The sequence below is a fragment of the Jatropha curcas genome, chromosome 7 (assembly GCF_041381405.1).
Source record: "Jatropha curcas cultivar XTBG-Jc1 chromosome 7, XTBG_Jcur_1.0, whole genome shotgun sequence".
Classification (NCBI taxonomy): Eukaryota; Viridiplantae; Streptophyta; class Magnoliopsida; order Malpighiales; family Euphorbiaceae; genus Jatropha; species Jatropha curcas.
The window spans coordinates 23,485,952-23,495,253 of NC_143157.1; the positions used below are offsets into that span (position 1 = coordinate 23,485,952).

The following is a 9,302-nucleotide window of genomic DNA, read 5'->3' on the forward strand; positions in this document are numbered from 1 at the left end:
AGGCTAGAAATATCAAATATGAACGGGAAGGTTCAAGAAGAGTATACAAAGTTACAAGTAAAGGAAGTTAAAATTTGGCTCCTTCGTAGCATTTTCTTTTTCTTTTCTAGGGATTTTTAATATTTTTTATTTTTCTTTTATATTTTGATTGAATTACTTAAAGTACTTTTTAATTTTTAAAATTAATATATATTATCACATTAATTATATATCATTAAATCTTGGAAAATTCATTATATATCACCTATTTTCTATTTTGTACAATTTTTTATATTTAAAATGTCGATAATTATATTATTTCAAGTTATTTATTTAAATTTGAAATTAACACTTCCTCTATTTAGTTTATTTGTCATTTTTTAGAAATCATTATGAATAAAATTATATATCATTAAATACTTCAAATTTCACTCTATGATATTTTTTTTTTCCCGTTTCCAAATTTGGGATCATATCCCTCCTTGTTTTTATTCCTTGTTTTCTCTTTCAAAAGAAATATTTATATTTTTTATTTTTAATATTTAAAATTTTAATTATTTAATTTTTTTCAAATCTTTTTTTAATTTAAAAATTAGTATTTATTTAACATTAATTAAGAAGAATAAATTTAATAATTTAAAATTCACAAAGAAAACAAGGAAATTAATAAGCAGTTATTGTTCCAACAATTTAAAGTAAAAGACTATTAGTAAAATATCTAAAAAAGTAATTACATTTACTTTTAATGAAAGTGTGTATAAATATTATGTCTAATCTCACTTAAAAAAAAAAAAAAAAAAAGAAATCAACTAGAAATTTCGTTAGGAGGAAACTGTATAAAGATATGAGATATAAATCTATATATTTCTATATTTTTATATAGAAAATCTAATAATAAACCACTTATACAAAAAATAAAAAAAATATAATCTTGATTTAAAGTATGTGATCGGGTTGACAGAATATAATATTTGTATCATAAGCGATCTCTTGCTCTCCTTGGTGGCTAGTTGAAATGACTCTAATTTTTATTTTTAAAATTTATTTTCAATTATATTTAGTGAACCGACAGCCTGGAAATTAATATTAATATTTTAGTGCAACTACCATGATAACCGAACCCAAAACCGATTGAAAAGTCGAAAACCGATTGAAATCGATGATTTGGGCCGAATCAAACCGAATCAAACCGGTTCGACCCAAACCATCTAGAAAATTCTCTTTTTCTTTTATCTCCAACGCTAAACTCACTCCCCCTCACCAGCGCACCTCCACTCCATCGCCATTGCCACCACAGCGCCACTGCCGCCACCCCCTCTCCCTTTTCTTCTTCCTCTCCTTCTTCCTCTTCTTCTTCTCCTTCTTCTTCTTCTTTCCTTTCTTCCTTTTTCTTTCTTTTTCTTTCCTTGTGCCTACGTTCTTGGCGAGACAGAGGCAACGCAGCAGAGCCGCGCGCCACTGCCACTCCGCCACCGCCCCTACTGCAACTCGACAACGCAGCAGCTCCGCCAGCAGCTCCTCGTCTCCTCGGCCAGATCGCGTTGCTGCCCCTCTGTTGCGCCTACAGCAGCAGCACAGCTTTGTCAAGCTGTCGCTGCCACTGCAGATCGGCCTCCGCCGGCGTCACAGCAGCTCTGCTGTTCCTCCAGCACGCCGATCGGTCGTCTCCGCCTCTCTCCGCCACTGCCAGTCGAGTTCGACCACCGACAGTCACTGCTTCTAACCCAACACGCGTAAGAATCTCCGACCTAGCAATAATTAATTAATTAACGTTAACTGTGTTAATGTTGTTTAGTTAATTTAGTTAATTGTGTTAGTTAATGTTAGTTAGATAATGAAACATTAGTTAATTAAATTAGTATTAGACAATGAAGTTAATTGATTCATTTAGTTAAGTTAGTTTTAGTGAATAAAAGTAATGGTTTGTAGTTAATTTAGTTAGTTAAGTTAGTGTTAGTGTTAGTGTTAGTAATTAGTGTTAGTAATTAATTAGTTAAGTTGGTTGTAGTTAATTGTTGTAGCTAGTTTATTTAGTCAAGTTAGTATCAGTAATATTAGTCAATTAAATTAATTTTATTATTTGAAGTTAATTAATTTAGTAATATTAGTTAAAGAAGTTAACTTTAGTACTTGTGGCCAATTAGTTTAGCTAAGTTAATGTTAGTAATGCTAGTTAATTAAATTAATTTTATTATCTATAGTTAATTAATTTGGTTAATTTAATTTGGTAATTAAGAGTAGTTAACAACTTATTAATTATAGTGTTGATTTTATTAAGGTAGTTTGGATATAATGTTATTGGAATATATAATTTTAATGGTGTGGTGATGTTGAGATTGATGGAGGATGGGAAATGTTGTTTGAACAATTGCTCGACGGATGGGCCGTATAGATTGAATATTTGTGAAATTGTTGATATTTTATCAGGTGAATAGTTCAATTTTTAGGGGAGATGCTGCCGAAATTTCGGTAGAATATAAAAGAAATTTCGGTAGCAAAAATAAACAAACTTCGGTAGGAAATAAAATACAAGTTAGAAGGAAATAAATTATTATAGAAAAGAACTTATATCTCAAAATTTAGTTATGTAGATAAGTTAGGATATAAATAAAATTTTTAAGAGTGGTGAATGAATATTTTGTCTGATAGAATTATTCTTTTGTGTCGTTCTTGAATTTCTTAGATCGCCCGGGTCCATCTAGTGCTCCTCCAGGACAGAATCAAGCTAGAACTTCGCTCTCCATCACTGTGAGTAATAATAAATAATGCATATCAACATGCATTTGCATAGCATTTTTTTTTACAAACCTTATCTTTTTATATTAAAGCTCATATTTATTTTATGTTGCATAATTTTATATTTGGATGTATTTGGTGTAGTACGTTGAAAGAATTGTTTGAATAATTGTGCTGTGCATATATTGTGATTTGTTTGTGTGGAATTGGGATGAAGTGGGTCACCATGGGACTGTGAGACCGTACCGTTATATGGATCCAATATGATTACCGTTAGCCGGGTAAATGGGAGATCGGCGCCCCCGTGTGCACCTACCGTTACCGTTACCGTTACCGTTAACCACGGGTTGGCTTCTCGTCGTTGCGCACCGGACAGTCTAGATTTGATTGCAGCCCGCAGGGTGGCCTCCTGTTGTGAGCGCTTGATGATCTAGATTGGATGGAGACCACCGGGTTGCCTCCTGTTGGTATGAAAAAGAAAAGAGAGGATAGAAAAATAATGAGAGGGCTGGTCAAGTGAGGATTAGACCGGTCGGCCAGTATGGGGGATCGGCTCCCTGGTGCACATGTGAGAGGATGAGCCATGTGGGAGGACGGCTCATCGGGGGTTCGGTGACTCCACTGACTAATTTCCACGTGATGTGATTATTTGAAGGTGATATTGTTTGTGGGTGCTGATGTAATGTCATATGATTGACTGTTGTGTGTTCATTCAGCATACTAGGGTGCATTTTGCTTGACTGTATGTGGTGTGTATTATTTATTATTATTCACTGAGTTGCAAAACTCACCCCCCCAACAAACCTCCCAGGTATTAGGAAGCAGCTGATTCGACTGGAGCTCTGCAATCTTCTCCGCAGAGTTATAAATGTAAACTTTATATTCCTGTTATTTAATTTTGGATGTATAAATTATTCTGTTATCAGATTATTCTTGGACTCCGCAGTTATAGGGTTGTGTATGAATATTGGATCTATTGTTAGCATTACACTATAAATTATATATTATGTAATTAGCTGCAGGTGAACCAGTAAGCCCATAATGTGATTATAATTTATTGTGAATAGGCCCTGGTTAGATATTATGTGTTAATTGAGATCGAGGCTTACTGTTTCGATGAATTAATTGGGCAAGATAGGTAGACAGATTGGATAATTTAGGCTTACTACGGGCCTCGGGGGCCTTAAGCTTACCTGGGTCCTAGTGCCGGTCCGGCCCACGGAAACGGGTCGTGACAAAGGTGGTATCAGAGCGAAAGTTCATATTTCTAGATGTAACTGCGGAGTAATTCCTGTCATGTCTTGACATAGTCTTCCTTGCTTTCCTCTTCAGCGTTGTTCGCAGTCAGGTTAGAGTCAAGTTGTTTAATGATTAAAATTTGTATCCTTGTCCTTTAGAGATGTGATTTAGCTAATGATGCTAAGGGGATGGTTTAAACTTAAACTAGAATCCTTCTATGGAATAAATAATATTCATATATAATTTAAGTAGGTAAGAAGATAAGTCATATAGGATTAATAAGTTGAAGTTAGATGATGAAAGTGTGCTATTTTTATTTAATATGTGTTGAATGTAGAATACATACAAAAAAAAAGATGCATGAGTGCGTGTATATGTGTGCCTGCAGAATTGAGAATTAGTTGCTAGTTTTATTTAATAAGAGAACCAAACGATTCGGATTTGAGGACATTAGAATATATTTAATTGGTGCCTTGAATTAATATATGTATTTGGTGACATTTACATAATGTTAGTTAGTGGAATTTCTTATAATTATTGAGATAAATATTTTTCTAGATGGAATGGATATATATGATTTTTATAAGGTTTGAATATTGAAGGATTTGGTGTGAATTGATATGATAATTGGTGATGAGTATTTTTCATAAAGAATAATATTGGTGGAATTATTATATGAAGTGAGTTTTATTTATAAGTAATCACTGCTTGGTAGAGTAGAGTGTATTGTTGTATTCATCAACTATTTTTTTTAGGTGTGTGAATATAAGGAATAATATAAACTATTGTGGTTATAAGAAAGGTAAATTGTGATTCGTAGCGAAAGATAAATTACTCTAATCTTTATGTACTTAGTGGTGGATATTGTGTGGCTTGTGGAATCTTATGGTTTATCTAATGGTATTTAGTCTTTTGATGTTTAAAACAATTGTTGCACACTCGATGGTATGTAAAATACAAACAATGATTTTTATTTAATGGGAGATTCTATGATTCGAGGAACAATTCTATAAGGGAATTAAGGTAATTATGTTATGTAAATAGTGGGGCATGATGATTAAGTGTATTGATGAATGACATCGGACCTGGAGAGATAATTATCCAATTATTGAATTGATGTTATACCAATGAATTAGATAAGTAAGAATGAATATTAAGAAAAGAATCAAATACATAAAGGTGAGGAGTATGAATTAATGTGATTTAAATGAAGATAGCTAGTATTTAGAGGTTTGACAAATTAAGGATAACTGTTAGAAGATTTGATGCAAATAGGAATAATGATACATCAGAGGATCTAAGATAAAGATTTTTACATTTTGGGATTTCACGAGTGTAGGAAAAAAAAATGTGGTTCGCGTTGATCTCACTATGCTTATACGAGAATAAATTTTAAGACAAATTGATCAAGAATTGATAAAAAGATTGACTAATAGTTAATAGGAGTATTTACAAGTAATGAAAGAGTTATGGACCTAATCTTAAGGACATTCAGGAATATAAAGGAATGTCTGGTAGAAAAATGATAAGTGGGGCAATGAGGTTGAATCGTTTATAGAATTATGAGGGTGGTATATATAATTAAAGGATAGTTAGTATAATCTAGGAATTAATACGGTGAAAGTTTAGTATCTAGTGAGTGTATTAGACAGGATATAATTTAGATCCTAGTACATGTAGGATGTTTAATAAGTCAGACTAAGTCTATGGACCAAGTATAATAAAATAAAAGTAAAAGATAACAAAGGCAATTAGTGGTTTTGGGATTGAAACGCTATTATATTGGGGTGATAACTTTTAGCAGTTGCATCATTATGTGAGAAGCACAACCACCATTGTCGTAAACTACTGTTGCATCCTAGTTTCTTATTATTTTCAAAATTCGAGGACGAATTTTTATAAGGGGGGAAGATTGAAATGACTCTAATTTTTATTTTTAAAATTTATTTTCAATTATATTTAGTGAACCGACAGCCTGGAAATTAATATTAATATTTTAGTGCAACTACCATGATAACCGAACCCAAAACCGATTGAAAAGTCGAAAACCGATTGAAATCGATGATTTGGGCCGAATCAAACCGAATCAAACCGGTTCGACCCAAACCATCTAGAAAATTCTCTTTTTCTTTTATCTCCAACGCTAAACTCACTCCCCCTCACCAGCGCACCTCCACTCCATCGCCATTGCCACCACAGCGCCACTGCCGCCACCCCCTCTCCCTTTTCTTCTTCCTCTCCTTCTTCCTCTTCTTCTTCTCCTTCTTCTTCTTCTTTCCTTTCTTCCTTTTTCTTTCTTTTTCTTTCCTTGTGCCTACGTTCTTGGCGAGACAGAGGCAACGCAGCAGAGCCGCGCGCCACTGCCACTCCGCCACCGCCCCTACTGCAACTCGACAACGCAGCAGCTCCGCCAGCAGCTCCTCGTCTCCTCGGCCAGATCGCGTTGCTGCCCCTCTGTTGCGCCTACAGCAGCAGCACAGCTTTGTCAAGCTGTCGCTGCCACTGCAGATCGGCCTCCGCCGGCGTCACAGCAGCTCTGCTGTTCCTCCAGCACGCCGATCGGTCGTCTCCGCCTCTCTCCGCCACTGCCAGTTGAGTTCGACCACCGACAGTCACTGCTTCTAACCCAACACGCGTAAGAATCTCCGACCTAGCAATAATTAATTAATTAACGTTAACTGTGTTAATGTTGTTTAGTTAATTTAGTTAATTGTGTTAGTTAATGTTAGTTAGATAATGAAACATTAGTTAATTAAATTAGTATTAGACAATGAAGTTAATTGATTCATTTAGTTAAGTTAGTTTTAGTGAATAAAAGTAATGGTTTGTAGTTAATTTAGTTAGTTAAGTTAGTGTTAGTGTTAGTGTTAGTAATTAGTGTTAGTAATTAATTAGTTAAGTTGGTTGTAGTTAATTGTTGTAGCTAGTTTATTTAGTCAAGTTAGTATCAGTAATATTAGTCAATTAAATTAATTTTATTATTTGAAGTTAATTAATTTAGTAATATTAGTTAAAGAAGTTAACTTTAGTACTTGTGGCCAATTAGTTTAGCTAAGTTAATGTTAGTAATGCTAGTTAATTAAATTAATTTTATTATCTATAGTTAATTAATTTGGTTAATTTAATTTGGTAATTAAGAGTAGTTAACAACTTATTAATTATAGTGTTGATTTTATTAAGGTAGTTTGGATATAATGTTATTGGAATATATAATTTTAATGGTGTGGTGATGTTGAGATTGATGGAGGATGGGAAATGTTGTTTGAACAATTGCTCGACGGATGGGCCGTATAGATTGAATATTTGTGAAATTGTTGATATTTTATCAGGTGAATAGTTCAATTTTTAGGGGAGATGCTGCCGAAATTTCGGTAGAATATAAAAGAAATTTCGGTAGCAAAAATAAACAAACTTCGGTAGGAAATAAAATACAAGTTAGAAGGAAATAAATTATTATAGAAAAGAACTTATATCTCAAAATTTAGTTATGTAGATAAGTTAGGATATAAATAAAATTTTTAAGAGTGGTGAATGAATATTTTGTCTGATAGAATTATTCTTTTGTGTCGTTCTTGAATTTCTTAGATCGCCCGGGTCCATCTAGTGCTCCTCCAGGACAGAATCAAGCTAGAACTTCGCTCTCCATCACTGTGAGTAATAATAAATAATGCATATCAACATGCATTTGCATAGCATTTTTTTTTACAAACCTTATCTTTTTATATTAAAGCTCATATTTATTTTATGTTGCATAATTTTATATTTGGATGTATTTGGTGTAGTACGTTGAAAGAATTGTTTGAATAATTGTGCTGTGCATATATTGTGATTTGTTTGTGTGGAATTGGGATGAAGTGGGTCACCATGGGACTGTGAGACCGTACCGTTATATGGATCCAATATGATTACCGTTAGCCGGGTAAATGGGAGATCGGCGCCCCCGTGTGCACCTACCGTTACCGTTACCGTTACCGTTAACCACGGGTTGGCTTCTCGTCGTTGCGCACCGGACAGTCTAGATTTGATTGCAGCCCGCAGGGTGGCCTCCTGTTGTGAGCGCTTGATGATCTAGATTGGATGGAGACCACCGGGTTGCCTCCTGTTGGTATGAAAAAGAAAAGAGAGGATAGAAAAATAATGAGAGGGCTGGTCAAGTGAGGATTAGACCGGTCGGCCAGTATGGGGGATCGGCTCCCTGGTGCACATGTGAGAGGATGAGCCATGTGGGAGGACGGCTCATCGGGGGTTCGGTGACTCCACTGACTAATTTCCACGTGATGTGATTATTTGAAGGTGATATTGTTTGTGGGTGCTGATGTAATGTCATATGATTGACTGTTGTGTGTTCATTCAGCATACTAGGGTGCATTTTGCTTGACTGTATGTGGTGTGTATTATTTATTATTATTCACTGAGTTGCAAAACTCACCCCCCCAACAAACCTCCCAGGTATTAGGAAGCAGCTGATTCGACTGGAGCTCTGCAATCTTCTCCGCAGAGTTATAAATGTAAACTTTATATTCCTGTTATTTAATTTTGGATGTATAAATTATTCTGTTATCAGATTATTCTTGGACTCCGCAGTTATAGGGTTGTGTATGAATATTGGATCTATTGTTAGCATTACACTATAAATTATATATTATGTAATTAGCTGCAGGTGAACCAGTAAGCCCATAATGTGATTATAATTTATTGTGAATAGGCCCTGGTTAGATATTATGTGTTAATTGAGATCGAGGCTTACTGTTTCGATGAATTAATTGGGCAAGATAGGTAGACAGATTGGATAATTTAGGCTTACTACGGGCCTCGGGGGCCTTAAGCTTACCTGGGTCCTAGTGCCGGTCCGGCCCACGGAAACGGGTCGTGACACTAGTTATGGCGACTGTTCGACTTCATAGTTTTTCTACAAATCCGATATAATTGCCTTCAAATTTTTTTTCTTCCATTAGAGAAGAGACGTACACTTCTTTTTATATAACTATCCAAATAATAAAAGGTTCTAGACAAAAACACTATAATGAAGGCAGTAATAACTCAGAACTAGATATGAGAATAAAATCTCAATATTCGGATAACAATAAATCTCAATATTTGGGCAACAATAACTTAGATCTATATATTTGCAAAAAAAAAAAAATAGAAAAGGGAAAGCGGTGATCGTCGGAACTAATTTTTAATCTATATCTAATCTCACTCTGTATTTAGTTTTATTAATATATTCTCAACAAAAATAAAACAAAATTACTTTCTCACTAGAATATCTATTAAATAATTTATTAATATGATTTCTATAATTATCGATGCATAGTGCAGGAATGCAGCTAGTTCTATTAAAAGAAAAA

The 9,302-nt window shown here is 34.3% G+C and overlaps 1 long non-coding RNA gene across 1 annotated transcript; it reads left to right on the top strand.

The window, feature by feature from the left end:
* The first annotated feature begins 1,014 nt into the window (after positions 1 to 1,014).
* Positions 1,015 to 8,656, top strand: LOC149495019 (uncharacterized). The gene is made up of 5 exons (XR_016321762.1): positions 1,015 to 1,712; positions 2,663 to 2,727; positions 3,527 to 6,589; positions 7,540 to 7,604; positions 8,404 to 8,656. It is a non-coding gene; the product is annotated as an uncharacterized LOC149495019 (long non-coding RNA).
* Positions 8,657 to 9,302: the final 646 nt, after the last annotated feature.